The sequence below is a fragment of the Acomys minous genome (assembly GCF_964271855.1).
Source record: "Acomys minous genome assembly, chromosome: 19".
NCBI lineage: Eukaryota > Metazoa > Chordata > Mammalia > Rodentia > Muridae > Acomys > Acomys minous.
Window position 1 is genome coordinate 8,385,810 of NC_140499.1, and position 22,702 is coordinate 8,408,511.

At 46.6% G+C, this 22,702-nt stretch overlaps 1 protein-coding gene across 5 annotated transcripts in view; it reads left to right on the forward strand.

The window, feature by feature from the left end:
- TNIK (TRAF2 and NCK interacting kinase) overlaps positions 1-22,702 on the forward strand; it is a 409,373-nt gene that overhangs the window by 74,192 nt on the left and 312,479 nt on the right. The window lies entirely within an intron of this gene.

The following is a 22,702-nucleotide window of genomic DNA, read 5'->3' on the forward strand; positions in this document are numbered from 1 at the left end:
TCTGTGATGTTCCATTTTGACTGTCACGTTGACGCACTCTAGAATCAGCCAGCGAGAGAGCTTCATTGAGGAGTTATCTCGTTGGGTTGGCCTGTAGTCCTGCCTGTGGGGCATTACCATGGTTACATTAATTGAGATGAGAAGACCTGCCCACTGTATGTGACCCTATTCTCTGGGTTTTGGTCCTGGATTTCTTAAGTATGCATGCATGCACTCTCTTTCTGCTTTTGACTGCCTACTCCAAATTCCTGCTGCCTTAACTTTCCCGCAAAGATGGAATAACTGTGTGCTGAAGAAATCTTTTCTCCCCTGAGTTTATTTTATCAGGGTGTTTTGTCACAACTATCTTTTCTTCCTGTATCCAAGATATATCTGAAATAAAACAATCATCTGAGAAATTAATTCTGCACTTGGTCTCTGAGTTATAACGTCTCTCACTTTGGCACCTTGTGAAGCAACCACTGGTTGATTTCCTTGAGCCCTTGTATTTTTGTAGGTGTAGCAAGCATCTCTCATAGGAAGAATTTGGGGGAAAAATAGATTGGAGAAATGAGTGAATACAGTGGCTCTTTTGTAAGAGAGGGACATTATTTCATTTCTATTTCAGGTCTAAGCGTGGAAATTGTGTTGTGGGGACCATTGGCCATCATATGGTTCAAGAAGTAGGGTGTGAAAATCCATGAGAAAGCCACTGTGTTCTTGAAAGACATCCCCAGGGATAATTATTTAGAGACTAGTCTGGGGGACCCTCTCTTGAAGGAAGATGGTGTGTACAAACATGGTGAGAGTTTACTGAGCCTGCTCTCTCTTGTCCCAGCTGGGTATTTCTTGGATCTGGGTCTGCCTGGTTCCTCCTTCCCAATATTAGCTCAGTGGGATTCCAGCCAGGAATGTGTAAAGACAAGGGCAGCTGGGTCTGCCTTGACCTCCAACTTAACAGTTTGCTTCTGAGGCTGCTTGGCTGCTGTCTGCACGCACCGTTTGCAGGGCTGCTCAGCAAGCAGAAGACAGCAAGCCGTCTGCCAAACTGAGACGCATTCTTAGCATTCTCCATGCGTTTGTACTTGTACAACCCAGAAAGAGTGCAGTGCTCTGAGCAGGGAGAGACTGGTTGAAGGAGGTGCTGGGAAAGGCTTTCTCCCTTTGTGTATTGGTAAAGTGGCCTCATCTGTGGCATTCCTAGAGATGGGACTTATATGACATGCCACATCACCTGGAGGGGGGCGGGGGGCGGGGAGGAGCTGCTGTTTCTACTGGAAAATAAAACAGAAAAGAGTGTGGAACCTCTTTGCTTGGAACAAACTAGGGTGGTTCTTCCAAAGCCTGTTTATTTTGGCTATGAAGATTAAGTTGAGAATGACTCCACCATAGATAATTTTTTAAAAAGCAGTTTTAATCAGATATACATATAGGGAAGTTCGGAAAGAATTGTAATTTTAAAAAGAAGCTAGAATTTGGTGATTATATTCAACTGTAGCAAAAAGTGATGGATCATAGATGCAATGAGGGGAAGGATAAGCCATGGAGCCAATAGGGAAAGCGTCCTCTGAGCAGATAAAGGCATGGGAGAAGCTGACAGCAGACAAGGGGCAGCTTACTAAAGCTTATTTATGCAGAGGTAGGTCTATGCCACTTGCATTGTGAAGGGAAATTTATTCCCTGTTTTTAAACAGACGTGGAGAGGGTAGAGTTTCTTCTACATCTGTCATTTTCCTGTTGCCTTCTGTTCAAAGTAATCTTTATGCCAAAGTACCAAGTTATGGAGTGGTAAATTTTGATTCCCCAAATACTCCTTCCTCTAGCTTATGCATATGCACACACACACACACACACACACACACACACACACACACACACACACACCATAAGACAGATAAAAATAATTTCTATCCCAAGACCTCACAGTCTAAATAAAAGACAGTCACTCCAGCTGTGGTGATCTGTGTCTGCAAGCCTTGTTCATGCAGATGCTTTCTCTATCTAGAAAGATGTTCCATAGCGGGGAGAGAGGCTGCTAAACTTATTCTCCGGCTGCCCTGTCTCAGGTAGGTAATGGCTCAGTTTGTTTCTTCCCTTATGAAATGGAGGTGGATGAGCCACCTGCCCAGGTGTTGAGAGCCTTTTGAAGAGTCAAATGAGATTCTATTAGAGTTTCCTGTGATGACCAATGTTTGGACTTCGTTCCCTGAGATAACAAACATACAGTCTTGATATCCAATTTCAGGAACTTGACAGATACCAGAGCACAAAGGTTAAGAAGTACAAGGTTGAATATAGCTACAGTCTTAGAGGAAAGTGAGCCAGGACCTTGACCCCATGAAGGGTATGGGATGAGACTGACACACATGCTCTCAGCCATGCAGGAAGGCAGGATGATAGTCTTGGACTTTGATAGTTTGATAGCTCAATGCACCAAGTGATGAGAGCACCAGTGTCCCCCAGCCTAGTGCTCTCCCTCTGGAAACTGGTGCCTAGTCCAGCTTGGCGGTTCATTGGCAGCTTCTGCAAACCTGAGACATTTGGTTCTATAAGTTGAGTGGCTGTGTGGGAGACCCTGTGAGGCAGAGTCTCTTCAGAGGAGTTTATAAACAATAACTGCCCCACCCACTGAGGAAAGGAAAACGAGGCTAAAAAGTCTAGGAAAGAGATCAATGGCAGTTACCGCAACAGAAGGCATCTGAGGGGGCAGCAATCCTGCACTGTTGTTATTTATTATCCACCTCTGGTCCTGTTGCGATGCTTTCAGAGATGGTGTGGCAGTTATTAAGGCTAAGTGGAGGTCTTGCAGGAGCACACTCAGCTAGGTGGCATGTCAGTGGATCAGCAAATGAGTTGAGAGTCATTACTCAGCCTCCCTGACCCAAGGCTGGCCAGTGGGACAGCTTTGTCTCTCTAGTCTTCAGCACCACATCACCAGATGTGCTGGAAAATCTTTGCAACTGAAGGCGCACGGAAAACTGAATTTCTCTGCAGACCAGGGCCTTGCTCATCCCAGCTCCAGGGGAGCTATTTGCGGTGTATTTGTATCATGTTGTATTAAATAGGAATCATAGTTTGTGTTAGTTACCTGTCTGTGAGGAAATACCTGACCACAGAGAAGGAAGGAAGGAAGGAAGGAAGGAAGGAAGGAAGGAAGGGTGGGTGGGTGAGTTTATCCTGGCCCACAGCTCAAAGGAACACTATATTGGGGAAGTCTTGATAAAGTATGGTAGGTAAAAGCTTGAGGCAGTTGGCCACACTGTGTCCACAATTAGGAAGAAAGTGTTGAATGTCCAGTTTACTTTCTCCTTTGAATTCAGTTCAGCATCCCAGCTCATGAGCTAGTGTCACTCACAGTTGGAGTGGCCTTCTCACATCAATTAATGCAGTCCTGGTACTCCTTGACAGGCATGGCCAGGTTGGTGCAGAGCCTCATCTACTCAGTAACTTAGCTCTTGTCACAGTCAGCATTCACCATAACTTTATTCTTGAGGTTGGGTTTAGAGATTCACTGGCTGCTAGCCTCCAAGTGGATATAATGGGTTGAGAGAAATGGGGTCTCATCTCAAGAGATGCTATTGGGGTGTCTGTAGTAGTAGTAGTTGCTAAAGTCTAATAATGAATGGCTTTTAAGTCTTATAGCCCACTGCCTTGCTAGATGACAGCCATATCAGCATCTGGATGGCAAATGTTGGTCAGTCCCTTAAGTACTCTTCTATAAGGGCCCATCCGCAGCCTCTCCTCAATTGAAATTTGAAGTTGGCAAATGAAGGACATTATCCGCCCCAGACAGAGCCCCAAATGGGTTACTCTGTGTTCCATTAACAGATTCATTGGTCCCCTAATGAGGAGCTTAATGGCAATGTAATGTCTGTCCATTAAGAATGTGGGATGTGTACCTGGAGCCACTCAGAAGTTCCCACAGCAGGCCCTTTACAAAGGTGAGTTCTTCCCAGTGCTCACCCTTGGAGACTGAGGTGGTGACTTTCTGTTCCAGGACTCCCCGCACGTGACACACAGCAGGTGCACAGCAGGCATTGTGAAGTGTGTGGCGAGTGATTAATGTCCAATAGAAACCCATTCATGAGTGCTGACACAGAATGTGGGGGAATGCCCAGCCCTGTGTGTGTGTGCGTGTGTGTGTGTGTGTGTGTGTGTGTGTGTGTGTGTGTGTGTGTGTGGCCAAAGGTTATATACCCCAAGTCTTCACTTTATTTACTGAAGCAGGATCTCTCACCAAGCTGGAGCTGGCTATTGGTCCAGCGGGTGTGCGTACTCAGCTTTCCCTGATGATCTCCTATCTCCATTTGTGATTCCAAAAAAGCACTCAAACCTACTTGGGTTTTTAAAAATGATAATAAAATAACAACAGTGACAGTTGCAATGAATACTCTACCCAGCATTGCACCCTTCCTTTAGAGCAGAACCCATTGGGCTTATATCACAGAATTCAAACCACCCAGCACACTTTATCCACAGACCCATCTCCCCAGCCCTTTCTCCACTTTACACATAATCCTGAAAATATGAGCTCATATATTCATAGAGCACTTTAGTTGTCTCTGAGTACACAATCGTTTGTGGGGTAAAAGGAGTCCTTGTGGATAATGTACACTCATGGGAAGTCATGATTACTGTAAAAGAGTGAGGCTTAAGCCACTCCTTTCAGTAGCACTGCTTTCTAGAAAAATCAGACCTCTTGGTCTTCTGCAGAAAGTTGTCTGTGAGGAAGGACTACCCTGGCATCCTGACCAGGAGTGATGGGTTGGTACCAGTAGGACCTGGGGGCCGAAGGCAGCATCACCTCTGCCCCTGGCAAGTGTCTGTGCGGAACATTAAGTATTCATGGGCAATGCTGGCTTCACTATTTCATATTATTTTAGGAGATGCTTAAAGTAAAAAGGAAACTAAGTAATTTCTTCTCTGGGACCTTTGGAAGGATCTGCCTCCTTGCACCTTCCCACCATTACTCTGATTTTACTGAAGTCTTTGCTTCAATTCTGTTGGATCCCAGGTTCTGAGCTGCTGAGATGCTTCTGTACTTTCCACTGAAATCGCCCTCGCTCACCTACAGGCCACCTAGACAGGGAGCCCTGGGGTCTCGAGTCAGGACAGCTCAGAACCTGCCTCTGCTCTAAAGGGAAGGCTCAGCCCTGGCAGAGTCTTTGTTTCCTTTCCATTGTTTTCTTACTTTAGTACGAGTCTCAATCAGAGGCATAAATCACACCTCTTCCTAACAATGTCCCCTGTTGTACACCCTCTGATTTCTCATCTCAAACAGTGCAGGAGAAACTCCACATTTCATGTAGCGGCTGAGAAAGACACAGGAGAGGGAGGCCTGGAAGAGCTGCACATAGAAAGTCAGACCCAGTGGGGAAGGCTGAGAGCTGGCATGGTTCTGGGAAACGTGGCTCATGTTAGGTACGCATGACTCTCCAACCCTGGCACCTCAACGTAGCAGATACTTGACCACAGCAAGATGCTCTATGGCATGGATAAGTATCAAGTAGAACTTGATGACAAGGGTGAGAATTTCTTCAATGACCACAGAATAGCTAGACACTGAGGTTGCAGTAAGCCTCTTCTAGGGCAGGGTATAGCTATTTCAATCCTTGGATAGTTTCTGACTATGTTTGAATTCCTTCTAATGAGCTGAAGCTTCATTCTTTTATTTATTTTTTTATTTTGGTTTTTCAAGACAGGGTTTCTCTGTGTAGTCCTGACTGTCCTGGACTCTCTTTGTAGACCAGGCTGACCTTGAACTCACAACAATCTGCCTGCCTCTGCCTCCTGAGTGCTGGGATTAAAGGCGTGTGCCACCACACCCAGCTGAAGCTTTATTCTTAATGACTGAATTATTCTCCAGACATTTTAATTGTGAAATGTATACTGAAAAATACACAAAAACAAATGTGTTCCACTTGTCTCAGGAGCACCAAGGTGACCATGTCTCCTTTGGGGACTCCAAGGGTGCTATTACCTGCCTCACACAGCATCACTCAGGGAATTGGGAAGGTCAGGAGACATTTAGGATGGTGAAAACTACAGCTTAACAATAAGTTATGGAGCTCTTATTCCCAGAGCTGCAGAGACAGTTTAGTGGTTAAAGAGAGATTGCTGCATAGGCCTAAGGACCAGAGTTCAGATCCCATTCCCACCTGATGAAAGCTGTATGTGGTGCCATGCTCCTCTGGGACCCCCGCACTAAGGCATTGGAGACAGAAGGTCTTCTGGGGTTTTCTAGCTGTCAGTCTAACCACAAAAGGGAACTCCAAGCTCGGTGACAATCCCTGCCTCAAAGAATAAGGCAGAGCGTGAAGAAGAGGACAAACAGTGCCCTCCTCATGGACACAGGTGCAGGCATCCCTGACACAAACAGGTCACATAAATACACACACACAAATACATGTATAAACATACACACACACACACACACAAATACATGTATAAACATACACAAACACAAATACATACAAACACCCAAGTACACACACAAACACATATATACACAAACACACAAGTACACACACAACACACAAACACACACAAATACACACAGAAACACACAAAAACACATGCACACACAAATATACACACACAAATACACACGCAAACACATGCAAACATACCTCAAACACACATAAGCACACAGACACACAAACACATACATACACACAGCACACACATGCACATACACATAAACACCCATGCACGTACACACTGGGGTACACATAAATACATACACACAAACAAGCACACAAACAGAAGCACACATACAAAAAACACACATACACACACAAACATGCACACAGCACACAACAAGCATACACATAAGGCACGCAAACGCACACATGTTCATGTGCACGCATGCATGTGTGCACACACATATGCATGCATGAGTCTTATTCTCTGTTGATCTAGACAATACCCGAGTAATCCTAGAAGGTCAGAGTCATCTGACAGAGGTGTTGAGGAGCAGGCACTGTGCTGAGCACCCTTGTTTGCAGCGCCGAGGACTGACTCTCAGGGGTCTTACCACTGAGCCACATCCCGGGCCCTGGGAACACTGCTTGAGCAATTATCAAAGTTATTAAATAAAATAAATTAAAAATAAACACTCTTTTCTTCTCTTAAAAGTATTACCTTTCTTAAATCTATCCTGTATCGGCAACAGAAACTGAACTTCTCCCAGTTCTGATCACAAACTATAAACTGTGAGTGAACAGGGGTGACATTTGCTGAACTCACTCGGAAATGAGGGAATAAATGATACAGCGGCGCCAAGTGGTGCTGGGCATGTTGGCTGAAACAGGTGTATTGGGGAAGCAGACGCACACTGAGACGCATCCCTCAGGAGCCTCAGGTTCATTAGCCTCTTTGTGTTTGAGTTTTCAAAAAAAAATTGGATACAAGTTTTCCCATGTTTAGTGTATTTGAAAACCAGCCACACACCAAAGACCCTGTGAGAAATGTGCTTTCCAGGAAGATGCCTCGTCTGTGGCTTCACAAACGCTCTGGCCTGGAGCTGCGTCTCGTCTCTGGAGCGCATGCCCGTCTTCTACGCGCATCTCTTTACCTGACCAGCAGAAGAACGCTGACCTATCTTCATGAGTCACCTGTCATCCTTCCATCTGTCCCCACCCCCGTCTCTCTCTCTCTCTCTCTTTATGCTGTGGATGGCATATGTGTGTGTGGTATACGTGCGCATGTATACAGATGTGTGTGACTGACTACACAGAAGCCAAACGTCAGCTGTCCTGCTCTACCACCAACCACATCAGCCTAAGAGACAGGGTCTCTCGTAAGAGTTTGGATCCAGCCTGGTGGCCAGCTACTTCCAACGATGCCCCAGCCTCTTTCCTCCATAGTGCTGGGCTTATGGGTGTTCATGGCCACAGCAGGCTTTTTACATTGGGTATTAGGGATTTGAACTCGGGTCCCCTCATCTTGCTCATCAAACACTCTTACTCACTGAGCTCTCTCTCTCTCCAGCTCCAGTGAGCATCGTTAAAAGTGCAAGGATGCTGTTGGGCTTCTGATTTGGTGGGAGCAAGGGCAAGGGAAGTGGGGAAGACAGCCACTAACATATTGCTCCCGCGACCCACACTGCTGCTGGGCAGGCGTGTGGCTTTACACAGAGTTCTGTCTTGAAAGCGAATGGCTTTGATTCCTCACCCCACGTGGGTCTCACCATCCAGGACCGCTTTCCTCACGGAAGAGTCACGGCAGTCAGACTCTCACATAAGCGATTGTCCCCCCAACCTCTACGTGATGTGATTCTGAGCTCCAGCTGTTTTCCACATAAGTGAAACCCGTAATTAGTTTTGTCAAAATAATTCCATCCAAGGGTAAACTCATGCCGTGTACCAGTCACTCCTCGCTTATCCAAATCCAGTTTGTATTGCAGAGCCCACCCCAAGGTCACCTTCCCCTTCAACCTTCACTGACCGCATCTCCATCAGTTTCTGTCCGTCTTATCTCTCCCGCCGTACTATTTCTGCTTGGTACCTGCTCAGGGTGCAAATCTCAGCTGCCACCCCTGCTTACGGACTATATTTTAAAAATATATTAAACCTGGAAAAGTTTGAATCAATTTAAAAAATAAAGCAGAACAGTGTTATTCGGTTTGCTTAGGCATGGGGCTGTCGAGAGACAGTGTTTGGGAGTCATTGCTAGCCAAGTTCCTTTGTGTCCCGTGAGAGGTCTGCCCAGCTCTGTCTTCCTGTCTCAGGCTCCCATCCTGGTGGCCCTGAGATTCCATGGTTCTCTTTAGTCTGTGTGCTGAGAGGCGATGCGTCTCCTGTGAATTCCTTTTTACCTGGGACCTGGCTCTGACATTGCCCGGTGCTCTTCCCAGGCATTTGCTAAGCAGTAGACACTTTCTTGTTACCATGTAGAGGCAGGGTCAGTTGTCCTGTTAAAAGCCCTCTGCAGTCAACTGGGTATGATGGTGCATGACTTTAATCCCAGCACTCTGGAGGCAGAGGCAGGTGGATCAATGTGAGTTTCAGGCCAGCTTGGTTGGTGTTCAAAGTGAGTCCAGGATAGACAAGGCTACACAGAGAAACAAACAAACAAACAAACAAACAAACAACAAGCCCTCTGCATTTTTTCATTAAAACCATACCCTGATTTCTTTTATTCATTTATTTCCTCGTTTATTTATGTGTTGGTGTACACCTTAGGGTGTCTATGGCTGTGATGAAACACCAGAAGCAAAGTAACTTGGGGAGAAAGGGCTTGATTTCACTTGTACTTCCAGGAGTCCAGTCCTAACTGAGGGGAGTCAGGGCAGGCACCCCAAAAGCAGGAACCTGGGGCAGGGACTGATGCAGAGGCCGTGGAGGAGTGCTGCTTACTGGCTTGCTCCTCATGGCTTGTTCAGCCTGCCTTCTTAAACAATCCAGGAACACCTACCTCCCTGAGAGTGGCACCGAAGGGCTGGCCTTCCCACATGGACCACTAAATAAGAAAATTCATCACAGGTTTCCTATGGGTCCATTGAGGGTGGGGGAGGTGCATTTTCTCGGTTGAGTTTTCCTTCTTGGTGTCATAAAATCAGGCAGCATGGAATAGGTGCATGTTGGGGTGTGTGTGTGTGTGTGTGTGTGTGTGTGTGTGTGTGTGTGTGTGTGTATGTGTTCATGCATGAGTGTGGGGGCCAGAGATCAACTTTGAGTGTCATTTCTCAGAACCATCCACTTTATTTGTCTACAAAAGGGTCTTTCAAGGGACCCGAGGCTTCCTGATTAGACTGGGTCAGGGTCGCGGGGGGCGTGGGGGTGTGGGGGGGTGGGCTAACCATTGAGCCAGAGGATCCTTCCTTCTCTGTCTTCCCAGGGCCACCATGACATATGTGCCACCATGCCTGGCAGTTTTGTGGGTGCTCGGGACTGTGGTCAGGTCTTGTTTGTGCAGAAAGCACGTCACTGAATGAAGTGCTTCCCCTCCCCCTCCAGGCGCTAATGCAGGTAGACCACGCCTTACTCTGCAGTGGCCTCAGTGTGGCACCCTTCCTCTGGGAGTCCTTCAAGGGCAGCCGTCTGTGAGCAGGCCTCTCTGCCACAGGAAGATTTTAGCCTAGTAACAAATGGTAGAATGGTACCTAATCATTGCTTTGTATTTGGCAAAATTCCGTCATCCTTTTTATCTCATTTCTAGTTCAGTACAGTTCAGAGTCAGGCAGTCTGCCAATATTCTTAATTCTGTTTTATAAGAAAAGGAACCAAGGCCTAGAGGATTTGAATGGATTTGCTCAAATATCAGAGAAATTGTAAAAGGATGAAGTTAGTGTTGGTCACATGCTCTTTCCTGCCATTGTCTTTTCACGTTTCTTCACTTGCATTGCACGCTTAATCAATTGATTATCAGTAATTAGACACTCTGCTTGGGAGTCCTCCTGCCGTACTGTCTGAGAACACAGTAATATTAAACAGTTAAATTTACCATCTACTTATCAGAACCAGGAAGAATGCTTTCCTGACTCAGTGAGAGTCCGCTGGGGGCTCCCCATGATCGCCCTTTCCTACAGTTTCTCTGCTAGGAACAGTTTGCTGGTATTTCCAGAAGATTAATATGTGTTGAGTCATCCGGGACTGTGTTCCTTCCTCGGATGGAGCCAAGTCATGTCTCCCAAGATTCCCAGGTGGGGCCGCGTTGATGACCATGAACTCACTTTGAGAAGGATTCTCAGGTTAAGAACCCCAGCTCAAAGAGATGTGAAGATATTTAAGAAATTACACATTTGGGAGTGGGAAAGGCCCATGTGAGCTCTGATCTCTTCTCTAGGGATTTGTCTTTGGGGCAGGTAACAGCCAAGGTCACCAGTGGGATATACTATAATATGAAATTTATTTTCAGAGAATAAAGTGGCATGAAATATACTTATTACATTTTTTGTTATCTTTTCTATGTATTTCTGGAGCAAAAGAATAAGATGTTTATTTTTCAATATTTTCAATATTTTGTTAAAATATGTATTCCTTCATTAAACAAAGCAACATGATCTGTGTTGGACTTGGGAGGGCGTGGCAATCTTTGAATGACAGGTGGTGTGCTGGTTAGTTTTTGTCAACTTGACACCCGCTAGAGGCACTTAGGATGGAAGATGGGCAGTTGAGGAATTGCTTCTGCCATCTCTCAGATTGGCCTGTAAGCAAGCCAGATGGTGGTGTAGAGGTGCCCAGGCCATAGCGGGCGGTGCCATCCCTGGACTGGTAGTCCTGGTTGTATAAGAAAGCAGGCTAAACCAGCGATGGGAGTAAGCCAGTGAGCAGTGGCCCTCCGTGGCCTCAGCTTCGGTCCCCACCTCTAGGTTCTGATCTGAATCCCTGCCTTGGCTTGCCTTCACGGCAGAGTGCTGGAGGTGTGCAAGCCTCGCAAACCTTGTCTTCCCCAGTTGCTCTTGGGCATGGTGCTTGTTTCGGCAATAGAAAGCAAACTAAGACAGATGGGATCAATCTAGGTAGGAGGGGAGGAAACACGAATAAAAATAATTTACAGATTGGGAGGACATCCTCACTGGGGCTGTGGCTCGCACTGAAGGAGAGATATGCTGTGGATTTAAAGACAGGTCTGAGGTTGGAGATGGAGGGACTGAGGGGAGCCACCAAGGGGTCTGGAAGAAGGTCTGTGATAGCACATTGCAAGTGCTCAGGAAATTAGCAAAATTCAGTTTACTGTAATCTGTTAAAGAACTGTTGCCCATGGCACAGCACTGACTTCCCCATAGAGTTCCGGAGCCTATGTATGGACTCCTGGATTAGTGCATGCCAACCTTTACCATTGATTGTACAGAGGCCATCTTAAAGTCTCTTTGCTTATAGCAATAAAAGATATCCTCCTTGTCTTCTCCCTCTCTCAAATGTTCCAGCCTAAGAGAAGGCTGTTTTTCCACAGCCCAGTAGGAAACACTTTTAAAGGAAGCCTTGTTCCGTTAACAGCACTTTGCAAGGGTGATGTGGAATACAGTCAAGGCACAGCCCTGGCTTCAAGGAGCCTGTTTTTCTCTCTCTCTCTGTGAATAACCAGCCTTCTAGTCAGCTTGACACCATGGAGCAGAGATTTTAACTGTTCATGCCAGCAGTCAGAGAATGTCGCTCAATTAGTCATTCTTAGCTGCTAGGTTACCTTGACAGTGGTTTAAAATGCATGTTTGGAGCTCAAAGGCCTTCCAATGTGCAGTCTAGAGGCTTGCAGTTTACTGTTTTCAGCTGGGAGCAAAGACTACAAGTCCCAGCATGCTCTGCTTTAGGCCCTATTGGATGTGGTCAGGCAAAAAAAGCAGGTGTCCTCTTTTGAATTGTTATGGCTCCCTTAGTAAGAATGAATGCCCAAAACATGTGTCATTAGCCGGGTTGGTATGTGGTTCCCAAAGCCACCTTTACATGTTGTAGGTTGGAGATGGTAGGGACAGTTGGGTAATTGGATATGGTCTTAGCATCTTTCTCTTTGTGAGCAGTGTTCCTCATAGGATTGAGGCAGAGGTAACATGACAAACCTTTGTAAAGCACCCCGTGTAATGTCTAGGGCATAAAAATATTTAGCTAATAAGTAGTTTGTTTCAAATACTCTTTTGGAAATCAGAAATGGCAGGATAGGTCACGTGTCCATATCCAGCTTCAGGAAGTGCATACTGCTGTTCCAAAGAACCAGAGATCAGTACCCGGACCCTGACTCTGGTGACTGGCTCACAACTGCCTGAAACCCAGTGACTCTGGCCTCTGCGGTCATCCTTACTCCTGTGCACAAACTCCCCACACAGGTACACACATATGCATAATTTTTAAATAAAATATTTTTAAAGCCTAGGAAAATACCATTTTCCAATACCAAAGAGGAGGAAGATATGACCTATTTGAACAATTGTAATAGCCACCACTTCTACTAAAAGAGCAAAAAGCTAGTGTCAATAGTCATGGCTAGTTTCATAGAAGTAAATTAAAAATCTGAACAGCAAACCTCACAGCAAGTCTCTTAGAATCTATCTTCACCAGACAGAAAAACCAGACTCTCAGTGCATTAAGGAAGGAAGATATTTTATCTCCCTCTTTAGTGTAGTTCAGACATGGGCAGGCCCGCGATGGCATGGAGGTCCCCTAGTCACCAGAGTCTTAAAGATCACCTTCTTGTTCTGTCCTAAGTCGGACATATGACTTTCATTCTTCTCAGAGGTAAAGCATCTGCATTTCAGGCAGCTGGAAGGAGGGAAGGAGAACGCAAAAGCCTTCCTCAAGCTGATTGGTTTCATGCCAGCAGTCCTTAGGATATCTTTCAGGAAGTGAGCCGAGCTGCCTGTGATCCGAGATCACCTGACAGGACCCGAGATCACCTAGCCCGTCTGTGAGGGAACTTCCACACTGGTGTAACTGAGGCAGGAAGATCCACCCTCAATGTGGGTGTCACCATGCCTTGAGCTGGGGTTCTTCACAGAAAAACAAAAGAGAGGCCAGTAAGTCCCAGGGGTCTGCCTGCTCTTATCTCCCCAGGCTGGGCTTGCAGGAGCTGTTCTTGTGCTTCTCTTTCCCCTCCCCTCCCCTTTTCTCCCCTCCCCTCCCCTCCCTTCCCTTCCCCTCCCTCCCCCCCTCTTACTAATGTGGGTTCTTCAGCTCTGAATTCAAATGCCTGTGTTTGTAGAACAAGTACTTTACTGGTGACTTCTCCAGCTGCCCAAACTTACCTGATAGTGGAAATCTAATATCGACAGGAACTTATCAGGACACAAGGAAATTCAGCTACAGCTTTTGATTTGTCTAAATTTGCCTTTAGAGCCTCACCAGATAGCACAACGTCCCTGTTCCAAACATTATCTGTCTTGTAAGACCAACAAACCAAAAACTAATATATATTATATTATGCTGATATATACTACATGCACATGCATATTATGATATATATGATATATGTCATTATATATAATTACACACACACACACACACACACACACATGTATCACTTAGCCATTATATACAAATGAGGCCATGTAACCAGTTAACAGTCTGTCTGAGTTGATAACCAGCCATCTGTACCATTAATGGTGACATCAAGTGATGTACTGGGATTGGCTTGTATCTTTTATGCCAGATGACAAGCTTTGCCACCCTCCCCCCTGTATCTGTTGACATAGTCTTGGCTTTTCCTACATGGCCCTGGGCCATCCCAACTCTCTCAAGATGTGAGAGGACCAGAGGAGATCCAAGCAATGACTATTTTCCTTCTTGAGGACCCTAGAGGGAAGGCCTGACCCATTGGCTTTATCACTGTGTCCATTTGTTCATCTTGGACCCTAATTGGTGGGTCCCGCCGGCTGACAGGATGGGTCAAGGTAAAAAGGCAGGCAGTCGAGGGTGGCTGAGATGCTTACTAATTCAGACCAGAGTGGCATCTTCCACCAGCTTCTAGCAGTCCCTGGCTGTGTGGAGACGTATAGTGTGGGAAGAGCTGCTGAAAAGACTTTCAAGCAAATACTCATATTTAAGTGCTTGCTATAAGCAGGTGGTAAGTGAGCAGCTTTGGGGGTGGGGGGGACGGTCCTGCTAAGGCTCGCTCTCCTTCCCAAAGTGGAACGTTGGATGCTTTCCTAATCTTCCTTACTTAATTATTTAGGCAATCAGTTCTTGTCTTGAAGTCCATCTGTTGCAGCTGCTATCTTCCTCCTTCATCTGAGCATCGCTGCAAAGGCAACCTGCCAGAGTCTCTGTGAGTCTGGTTCCCATCATTTGGACCTTGTGCTGCTGGAAAGACAGGAACGTTACCCTGTCCTGACAGGTCTAGAGGAATCCGATGTTTGCACATCTCTGTAAACCGTGTGATGCATTTCCCGAAAATTTGTATCACACCATCCCTGAGGCAGCCTGCTGATGGGGGAGATTAAAATGAGGGCCGTTGTGTGACAGTCAATCTTTTTAATCACATTGTGTTTGTGACCATTGTTGGGCTCTGGGAGAGTTGAGCATATTCATTCTTGTCCAAAATTTGCCAAAGACTCACAATTTTTTTGACACACTTTCTGGAATCGGCATGCAACTTTGTGACCCTGGATATGTTGGAAACAGCCTCTGAGCATGTTGGCTTATATTCTGTATTCCATGGGCCACTAATATAGATATGGTGGCAGCGGTGGCGGCGGTGGTGGGGGTGGGGGTGGTGTTTGGGGTGGTGGGGGTGGTGGTGGGGGTAGGGGGTGGTGGTGGTTGGGGTGGTGGTGGTTGGGGTGGTGGGGGTGCTGGTGCTTGGGGTGCTGGTGGTTGGGGTGGTGGGGGTGGGGTTTCAGGTCGAGAGGCATGAGAAGGATTAGCCAGTGAATCTCAACAGCTACCAAAGTGTTAACATAGCCAGACCTGTCCCAGAGAGGCAGCTCAGTGGGTCAGGGCAGAGGACTTCAGATGGCTCAGGCACCTGTGACTCCACATCCAGGGACTGTGTCATCCTCCTTTAGCCTCTGTGAGTGCCTGCATGGAGCATAAACGTACGTTCAGGCACACATCTATAAATCTTTAGAAAACAAAATTAAGCCGCCGCACATCAAAACCAGGAGAAGCATTCACATATATGTTATAAATCTTCCTTGGGCTGTTCCCCTCCTATTTTTTTTTTTGTTTGTTTGTTTGTTTTGTTCTTAGCTGTATAAGTCCATTTCCCAATGGAAGCCAGTGAGCAAAAGCAGCTTATATAGGACTTTTTGGTTTCACCCGTATGGAGATGATATGGAACTAAGCTAAATGATGGGTGTGAACCTATCAGGTCTGTGAGGAGGTAAAATATGTGTTTTGAAAAAGGTAATCCCCTACCTTGCTATTTATGTGCAGCCAACCAGATGGATTATTTCAGTGATATATTAATTACATGTACTACATCGTGTTTTATGAGCTCTGTGTAGAACTTGAGTTTATTTTTCAGACGAAGTAACTAAAAGTTACAACTGCCTGTCGTGTTCCCATCACCCTTAGATCCTTCCCTCTCAGGCCCAGTCTTTTACATCATACAGAGTGAGCCGTTTAGTCTATCAAAGGCCTCTTTGGAGCATAAGGGAAAAGAAGAACACATTTTTTTATGTAATGACTCAATTCTGAGCAGCAAACACCTCGGACAAGTCACTACAACTCTTCGGGTGGAAAGCCCGCTTTTATGAGTGTATACGAGTCCTCACCGAGGGCTTTGGGGGCTCTTCTGTAGATGACAAGGTCTTCCCGAGCTGCGTCAGGAGTTGCTCGTGATGACACAGCTGAGATCTGGGACTTGACTCATCCTGCTAGTGTTCGCTGACTGTTTATAACACATGATCTCGAACACCCGGAATTGTGAACTGACTCAAACAAGTAGAAGCTATTCAATCTTGAATTGAGAATTTTTAGCACACATTTTTGGGAATCTCAAAGATGTCTGATGTTGCTGTAATGCCTTTATTATATGGATACATTTAAGAGCGGAGGAAATGGAGACACAGAGAGATTAAACAGCAGGATCAAAGGCCACTCGGCCCTAAGCAATAAAGCTGAGGTCAGCTGCTCAGCTGAAGAGTCCGTGGTCTTAGTGACTGAATGGTGCTGTTTCTCACACCAAATGACTGGCTAATTCAAAGTAATTATTATTCATCCCATAGAATGGCCAAGTGTGTGTGGGTGTGTGACCAGCCTCAGACAGAAATCTGAGTGCTTGCTTGCTTCCTCCCTCTAGAGCTCCTGTTTCCAGGGGGAGGCAGGGAGAAAATGGCCAAGGCAAAACCACCCTTGCGTGTTCCCAGCTGCTTGGCAGGCTTGGGCTGTTCGGCTGGAGATCACTGCCCCTTCTCCGACTGCACCGTGAAACTGCAAGGTCTTTGCCATCCCCATTTTAATTTTTGCAGGGGTCATTTGTAGAGAAGTGTACAATAGTTTAAAATATTGAATTCAAAATATTTAGATTTACATGCTAGATCCAGAACGGACCAATGTTGTTACTGGCTTGTGGCAACTTTTAGGGATCCCAGGACCAAGCCTGACGTAGCTCCTGTTTATCAAGTGCTGCCATGCATTGTGGTAAGTGCTTCATACATGTTGTTTTACATGCTTAGCACAGTGCTCCAGTGGAAGCATTTTCTCGTATTTTTTTAACCCTTGACTCACACCCTGGACTGCTACCTCTACAAATGACTTGAAGCACAGGCAACTACTTGGTCCTGGAAGCCTTAGTTTCATCACCTGAAAACTTGGGTTCATAACCCTGTTCTCCATATTGTTTTTGAATGAAAATGATGACAGGACCACTCCTGGCTATTGTTGAGAGAAGGTTTTTATTGTAGATATGAGGGAGAGTTCTGCCAGAGGCATCGGGAAGAGTCCAGACTGAACCAGGTCATGAGAGGAAAGAGAGAGAGGAAAGGGGAGAGGGAAAGGAAGAAAAGAGAGGAGGGGTAAGTGGGCCAAGAGATGAGCCTGGAGGGAGAGAAGAGCCAGAAGGGCATGTGGCCCCAAAATGGCTGAGTTATGTGGAAATCAGAAGCTGGAGGATGGAAAAGGAGCCTCAGCCTCAGCCTTAGGAGGATCTGTGTTGGGAGGCCGGAAGTGCCGGGAGGAGCTATGGGAGGAGCTATGGGAGGAGCTATGGGAGGGGCTATGGGAGGAGCTATGGGAGGAGCTATGGGAGGAGCTATGGGAGGGGCTATGGGAGGAGCTATGGGAGGAGCTATGAATCCCAAGTAAGCCTTGTCCCAGTTTTATTTGGACCAGACATGCCAGCCGTTTTTGTTGATGATAAGAGATGAAGTAACTTGTGTAACTGCTTCGTAGCTGAAATTGGAGTGTCCTTGTATTGGGGGGCAGGGGACTGGAAGGCTGGGATGCTTATCAAAACTGCAAAGGGAGAGAATAGTGCAAACTGTGGTACATCTGTTTCACTAGCTGCCTGGGTTCTGTAGGACTGCCTGGGCTAGCCACTTGTAGCAGTCTGGGCCTCAGAGGCCCATGCTGGTCAGAGATCCTGTCCAAAGCACCTAGGGCTGGTGTGTTTGGAGCAGTTAGCAGTCTGAGGTTGACTGGAAGTCCGCTGGGACGAGTCCATACTGCAGACAGAAGGACAAGTTAAGGAGTTTGGAGGAAAAATTTTTATCTTGGGGGTACATTTAAAAATTTTGTACCCCCATGGTCCTGATAGTTGGGGAGGGGAGGAGACCCAAGACTAGATTAAAGTGGATCCAACCTTCAGAGGTAAGCAGTAGTAGCCAAAGTAGGTCTTCCAGGCATTAACCTGAGGAGGCAGGTTTGAAACCCAATCTAAAGGCTGCCTCTGAAAAGCCCGGCTGGAGCTGCAGAATTGTGGGCAATTGGGTGAGCTGTGGCAGGGCCTTGGAAAGCTGTACCAAGGCTGCTGGCTCTTGAGCACTTGAGAGTGAAACCACCTCCAGAGCAATCCACCCAGGAGGGAAGAAGGCTCAAGACTCTGCCCTCAGAGCTAATCGCCTTGAAAGCGGTGTCCTGGAGGCCTGGCAGATTTGACCCTGCCAGGGTCTTGCTAGGCATCCTGTATTGGCAGACAAGGGCCTCAGCATAGGGAAGGTCATGACCTGGGGCGCTCAACGCAAGTTTCATCTGAGACTCTGGTGACCAGCTTGGTGCGTTCACATGCGGGGTACAGCCTTGCAAAGAAGGTGGGCTAGCTAGTATCACCCCGTTTTACAGATGGGGACACCAACCAGAATGTGAGGAGTCAAACACCATTATCCAAGTGCAGATTCCAGGTTTGAATACTGTTTTGGACCAAAGCTTTGAAATGTCTTAGTTTTTGGAGTTTAATTTGTCCACTATAGAGATGATCAAATAAAACAAAGCAAGTGTTTTATTTTCATATATACACACACACACACACACACACACAGAGAGAGAGAGAGAGAGAGAGAGAGAGAGAGAGAGAGAGAGAGAGAGAGAGAGAGAGAGAGAGAGCCCAAACACAGAGCTCAAATGCAGGGCTTTTTGCATGCTACGCAATGTCATCAGATAAGCTGTATCGCCAAGCCCTTATTTTGTGCATTATTTTCATTGGATTTTTCTGCCCTGCTTTCAATGTGAGGCTTGGGCCTGCATCCGCATGGAATGAAGATAAACTCCTGGGATACATGTTTGGACCTTCTAGATAGGGTCGGGGAATGCTTTTTCCTGCATGCCACTTGTCATTCCAGTTCACGAGCGTAGCTATTTGCACATGTCACAACGATGTGGGCCAGGGGCATCTACTTTGCATAATGCATAACACAGCAGGTGGCTGTGGATGGTGCCAGTAGATATCAGAGGTTAAGTGAACTCTATTGTGTAAGGCCCAAAGTGCCCTTTGACTCTTCTGTCACCCCATTGCCCTGAATTAGAAAGGGACCAGGAAGTAAGAGCGTGCTTAGGAGAGACCTGGCCCCACTGCATGGGGTGGGGGTGCGGGTGGGGCGGAATTTGGGATCTGAGGATGCTGAGTCAGCAGGGCCCTTCCTCACACTGTACTTGCTTTGGAAGGATGGTATGGAAAAAGCCTGAAGGCTCAAGATAAATGTGGAAATGCTCTCCTGTTCCTGTTTGTTTCATTCTCTTTTGCCTTTGTAAGCATATGCTTGTCAGTTAGGACTGAATCCCAGCAAAACAGCTGCTAAATATGGCTCTGAGAGAAATAACATTTTGGTCTTTTTCAGGCCAGTGAGTTTAGAGAGTAAGCACAGGCGTCTGGCAGATGCCAGTGGGCAATCCGGGGGTAGATGTGTTCTGGGAGCCATATTGACCATCGAGTTCTCTTGGGGGTCTATCCAGCCTGCCAAAGGATTAGTGGCTCCAAGTAGGAGACTCTGCTTCAGAACCATATGCAGTGTCTAAACGTGGCTTTTGGAGAAGGGGTGTCTAACCTGTTGATATCTCGCTGTAGTCTACAAGCCTGCTGGGACATGTTCACAGCTACCCTGGGAAGTGTGCATCCCACGGGCTGCGGGCGGACATCCTGATGGGGTTAGACTCTTGCTTATGATCCCTTCTCATCCTTTCTCCATCTTCATTGTCAAAAAGTGGGATGATGAAGGAAATGATACAGAGCACCATTAATTATACTGTGCAAGCTGCACCCTCAATAGCAACCTCAAGGGTGATTGTTCCAACTCTGAGATTTCCTTCTATTCCAATAAGTCTTGCGTCATTCAGGGGACCTGGAAGAGTGAAAGTCGAAGCCAGAGACTGGGAATATCAATTCCTAGACCAATTAAATCTCTTCGCCCTGCTACAGAATCAGGCCCAAGGTGCCATTGCCGCCTAAATTTCATCAGCTGATGGAAGAGAGAATTTATACCAGCGACCCAGGAGCCTGGGAGCTTAGAGACCTTTGGGTGGCCTCACATTTACCAGGAGACATCACTTGTCCATAAAAATCTAACCCTGCGTGCCCAGCCTGTGGTGATGTTATTGACTGAAAAGCAATAGGTTTTCTTCGCCTGACTTTGCTAGTTTTATGGGCTTTTAAAGGTAGAAATCCATAAAAGAGCCACTGATTTTCCTGTGGCATATTCCGTGCTTATTAGCCGAATTCATTTTGAAGTAGCAAAAAGGGGAGAGAGGAGAAGGCGGTGGGTGCTGATTGACGTGTGATTCCATGTCAGATCCTGGCTGCTCTAGAGACTTGCATAATCCTGGAGAAAAGGAATTGAGTCCTCATTTTTAAGTGAAGAGGCAGAGTAGCTGTGAGTCTTGCCAAAGTCAGAGAGATAGTAGGTACCAAACTAGAGGCTAAGAGTTCTGGTTCGTGGCTGTGCCTCGGTTTCCTTGCCTGAAGATAATTAAAGCCAGCAATGGCACTTCAGGTCTGGTGGTGAAGATGTGTGAGCCCAGCTAGTGTAGAGAGGCTAAACGCTCAGGCCTTGCTTGCACTGTAGATCAAGTTCAAGGTTAGCCTAGGCCTCTTGGTCTCAAAGCATAGGGCCTCGGGGCTATAGCTCAGTTGGTAGAGTGCTTGTTAGCATGCACACAGCACTCTGGGCTCCATCTCTGGCTCTTTGCAAAGGGAATAGTGGAGTTAGACTGACATGGAAGGTGGAGGAAGGAGGCTCAGAATTTCAAGGCCGCCTTTGGCTAGCGACTAAGTTTGATATTAGCCTCAACTATATGAGACCAAGTCTCCAAGCAAACCAACAACAAGACAACCTCAAAATAAAAAGTAAAAATGAAGACTGAGGCCACAGCCCGATGATAGAGCATGTGCCTTGCACACACACAGCTTTAGATTAAATTCCTGGTGCTGCAAAACAAAAACAAAAGCACCGCCCACTTGTCAGAGTTGCGATAATTAAATATGCCATTTATAGAAGGTGCTGAGAATAGTCCTCAGCACATAAGTGGCCGAGAAATGTTAGCTATTACTGAGATTTTTATTACGACGACTAATCAAATCGCCTTTATCAGCAATTGCTGAAAAATAACATTTTCTTCCAGGGAACAGCCTGCCTTTTGATATGTAGTTATATTTTATTATGAAATAATATAAACTACTCTGGCTTGGAATTAAATTCTCTTCTGTACTCTCCAGTAAAGGTTAAGATCTGAATAAAGGCATGTGTTTGCATCAGGGATTCCCTACTTTGTAAATGTCAGTGATTTGCGCCTTTCTCCTTAGAGTACACAGTCTTCGTCCATGTTGCCCATCCTGGCTTTAAGAACAGCTAAGCAAACATGAATGGGAGAATTAAGCCACTTCCTTGGCTGTGTGCTAGTCTGTCTTTGTAACATGCTTATTAGGAACAGTATTCCCTACATACATAGCCACAGCCAGACACACCGGTGGGCCCCATGGATGCCTTTAGAGCTGGGAATACTATAGGGATGTATATGTGTGACAGACTTTCGTGTTTGGGATTGGTGCAACAGGGCAGGGCGGTGGTGACAGCATTGGCTGTAACAGCGTGTTGAGATGGATATTGAACCATGGTCACTAGACCTTTGGTTCTTCATTCTGATCCCTCCCTCCTGCTTTCACCCTATTCCCCTCCCCTCGGTCAGACCAAGGGGGACCTCCTCCCCCACTATATGGTCATAGGCTATCAAGTCTCATCTTGGTAGCCTGCTTATCCTTCCTCTGAGTGCCACCAGGCCTCCCCACCAAAGGGAAGTGGTCAAATAGGGGGCACCAGAGTTCATGTCAGAGCTAGCCTCCATCTCCACTCAACTGTGGAGAATGTCCTGTTGAGGACCTTGGCTTTAATTGGAATCACACTGGCCATGCCGTGATGACAAAGGTTTATTTTAAAAGGACAAGTGCAGTGAACAAGTTGAAAGAAGCATGAAGCTAAGTCCTAGAAACATGTTGGGGTCTATTGCTTGGACTGAGTGGAGTGGGCAGATAAAGTAGACACGTGGAGGGAAGACCGGCAGTGTTTAGCAGACAACACGAGGGGCGGGGGAGATGATCAGGGGTGGTGCCTTGCCTTGGTGGGCGGAGGGATGGGACCTGTGAGTGGGTTGCATGGTGCAATGGGTGGTGACTATTTTCATTATCCCTGGTGCTCAGCAATGTAAGAGGCTCCCAAGGGAGGAGAGGACAAGGCTGAGAAGAGACCATGAGGCACAGGGTCACGGTCCATCCTTGGAAGAAGTGATTTGCTGTTGCTGCCAGAGCGCAGGCAAAAGCTAGATGCTTGCCCCATCTACACTGAGCCACAGGGACATGGCGAGCTCTTCAGTCAGGTCCCTGCTCTTCCAGCGAGAGCTCTTGTGGAATCTGAGGAAGGTCTGTTTCA